The sequence below is a fragment of the Alexandromys fortis genome, unplaced genomic scaffold, assembly GCF_014885135.2.
Source record: "Alexandromys fortis isolate MF-2015 unplaced genomic scaffold, M_Fortis_MF-2015_v1.1 scaffold_311, whole genome shotgun sequence".
NCBI lineage: Eukaryota > Metazoa > Chordata > Mammalia > Rodentia > Cricetidae > Alexandromys > Alexandromys fortis.
The window spans coordinates 529229-532820 of NW_026068208.1; positions in this window are offsets into that span (position 1 = coordinate 529229).

Sequence of the window (3592 nt, forward strand, 5' to 3'; positions counted from 1 at the left end):
TTTTTGGTTTTTCGAGACAGGGTTTCTCTGTAGCTTTGGAGCCTGTCCTGGAACTAGCTCTGTAGACCAGGCTGGTCTCGAACTCACAGAGATCTGCCTGCCTCTGCCTCCCGAGTGCTGGGATTAAAGGCGTGCGCCACCACCGCCCGGCTAGCCTCTGTCTTTTTATAGGTGAATTGAGACCATTGATACTAAGAGATATTAATGACCACTGGTTGTTAGTTCCTGTTATTTTTGGCCTTGTTGCTGGTAGTGGTTGTGTGTGTGTATGTTTGTGTGTGTGTGTGTTTCTCCTCTTTGGGTTTGGCTAGTGTGGGATTATCTATTGTGTGTGTTTTTGTGTGTGTAACTAGCTTCCCTGGGCTAGAGTTTTCCTTCTATTTTTTTCTGTAGGGCTGGATTTGTGGATAGGTATTATTTAAATCTAGTTTTGTCATGAAATATCTTGTTTTCTCCATCTATGGCAATTGAAAGTTTTGCTGGGCTGGCATCTGCAGTCTCTTTTTGTCTGCAAAATGTCTATCCAGTGCCTTCTGGTTTTTAGGGTTTCTATTGAGAAGTCAGGTGTAATTCTGATAGGTTTGTCTTTTTACGTTACTTGGCCTTTTTCCTTGGCAGCTCTTAGTATTCTTTCTTTATTCGATATGTTTAGTGTATTGATTATTATGTGCTGGGAGAACATTTTTGATCTAGTTTATTTGGAGTTCTATAAGTGTTTTGTACATTCACAGGCATGTCCTTTTTTAGATTGGGAAAGTTTCCTTCTATTATTTTGTTGAATATATATTCTCTGCCTTTGAGCTGGACTTCTCCCTCTTTTTCTCTCCCTATTATTCTTAGGTTTGGTCTTTTCGTGGTGTCCCAGATTTCCTGGATATTTTGTGTTAAGAATTTGTTGGATTTAACATTCTCTTTGACTATTTTCTCTATTGTATATTCAATGTCTGAGATTCTCTCTTCCATTTCTTGTAATCTGTTGGGCATACTTTTATCTGTAGTTCTTAATTGTTTACCCAGGTTTTCCATGTCCAGAATTCCCTCAGTTTGTGTTTTCTTTAATTTTTCTATTTCAGTTTTCAAGTCTTCAACAATTTCCTTCACTTGTTTGATTGATTTTTCTTGCCTTTCTTTTAGGGATTTGTTGATTTCTTTCAATTTTTGGTTTGTCTTTTCTTCCACTTCTTTAATGGAATTTTTCATTTCCTCTTTAAGGTCCTTTATAATCTTCATAAAGTTATTTTTAAGGTCATCTTCTTCTGCTTCATCTGTGTTGGGATATTTAGTCCTTCTTGGTGCAAAACCACTAGTTTCTGGTGGTGCCATATTGCTCTCTATGTTGATGAGTGTGTTCTTACACTGCTGTCTACCCATCTTTTTATGGTGCAGGTGGGACCCGTGCTTCAGGGGATCCCTATTCCTCCAGTTGGTGCAGGTGGGGCCTGTGTGTCAGGTGGTCACTCTTCCTCCAGGTGCATACAAGGCTCTGCCTCTGGTGGTTGTGACTGAAAATGCGTTGGGAGATGGCTGTGGTGTGGGGATGTTTCTCTCTGTTTCTAGGGCTTTGATGGGTGGGGGTGGGGTTCAGGATGTGTCTCTGGGGCTAGGGTTTAGCGAGCAGGGTCCTCCTTCCAGGAACCCAGTCACTCACTTCTTTGGGTGAAGTCAGGGCCTAAACTCAAGTGTTCTCAGATGTGGTGGAGGATGTTTGGGGCTGTGGGGGGCTGCACCTACTTCTCTGGGGCTTTGGTGGATGGGGTGGGGCATGAGATGTGTCTCTGGGGGCTAGAGAGAAGAATCCTCCAGCCGGAAGACCAGACACCTCTCCAGTGTAGTGAGGGCCTGCCTGCTTTCTTTATTTTTCTTCTTTTTTTTTGGGGGGAGGGGGTGCTGTTTCTCTGTAGTCTTAGAGCCTGTCCTGTAACTCACTCTGTAGACCAGGCTGGCCTAAAACTCACAGAGAACTGCCTGTTTTGCTTCCGAAATGCTGTGATTAAAGTAGTGTGCCCCAAATGCCCAGCTCCTGTTTGTTTACTAATGAGGGAGAAAGGTGGGTAGATATGGATGGGTGGGGGAGGTGGAAAGGAGCAATGAGGAGTAGAGGGAGAGGAAACCATAATCAGGTTATATTATATAACAAAATATCTATTTTCAGTAAAAGGAAGCAAAATCCTTGATGTGGGAAGGTCATTTGTCAATCTGTTGTTTCACTGGTTAATCAATAAAGAAAACTGCTTGGCCTGATAGGTCAAAAAATTAGGTAGGTGGAGTAGACAGAACAGAATGCTGGAAAGAAGGGAAGTGAGCCAGACGCCATACCTCTCTGCTCTGGGTCAGACATTATGGAGCCAGACGCGATGAAGCTCCAGCCCAAGATGGACGTACACTAGAATCTTCCTGCTAAGACACCACCTCGTGGTGTTACACAGATTACTAAATATGGGTTACGCGAGATATGAGAGTTAGCCAAGAAGAGGCAGTGTTTAAATGAATACAGCTTGTGTGTTGTTATTTCGGGGCATAAACTAGCCAGGCAGCCAGGAGCCGGGTGACAGGAACGCAGCCTGCAGCTCCCTCTACAAAACCTTTCCATAGAAACAGGATGGGATTCCTCCTGCTAAAGCCCACACTCCTTGTGTCTACCCATCAGTATAGTTCCATTCTAATTGTGTTTTAATACAGATTGCCTAAATATCTGAGAGTAAAACAGCCCCACTGGTTAGCCTTATAGACCAGATTATGCTAACACACACCTTTAATCCCAGTAGCCACACTAGTTACCATAGAAACTGGCAGTGCATGCCTTTAATGATGGTGGTGCAGATCTTTAATCCCAGCCCTAGAGAGAAATCTAAAATGGGAGGAAACAGATCCCAAAGGACAGTCTCATTCTGAGATTCTTGGAGGCAGGATCACCATTTCTGACTGAGGTTGGGGTAAGAGCCAGTGGCCGGCTGTTTTGCTTTTTCAAATATTCAGGTTGAAACCCGATTTCTGACCCTGAGGTTTTTTAATTGTGCTTCACATTAGCATGTTTATCTGTCCAGGACTGTGCTGATAGCTATGGTCACATTGCTCCACCAATTACAGGACTACGAGGAGACCTTTCATCTGGAACAGCAAGGTGGCCTTTGGGACTGCAGAGGGATGGAGCAGCCAGCACAGTGCACCACACTGCAAACTTGGGACCTGGGTCCACTTTAATTTAAGCTTCAGCAGGAGCAGCAGGAGCTTGAAAAGGGCCAAAGGTGATTACCTGCCTATGAGGGATGAGCTCTGAGTACAGTGCTCCCCACTGAGGTGGAAGTCTGGTCTTCATGGCCTTTATATCAACACATCAGGACCTGATGCTGCTGACCTAAGGGGGAAAATCCTATAATCTTACTCTGGTGCTCAGCCACTGTGGTGTTTCCTATTACCCTGATGCACTTCTTAAAGGTTTTTGGTGGCATTAGCCCATTAGGGCTGACATTGTTCATGCCCTCCCATAACTTAGTCCTGTAAGCTGAAGTTGCTTTGCCCTGCCTCCCACAGATCCTTCATCCTCTTCCCTGGGATGCTGCTCACTCACTCTAGTGCTGGTAAATGTTAGCAC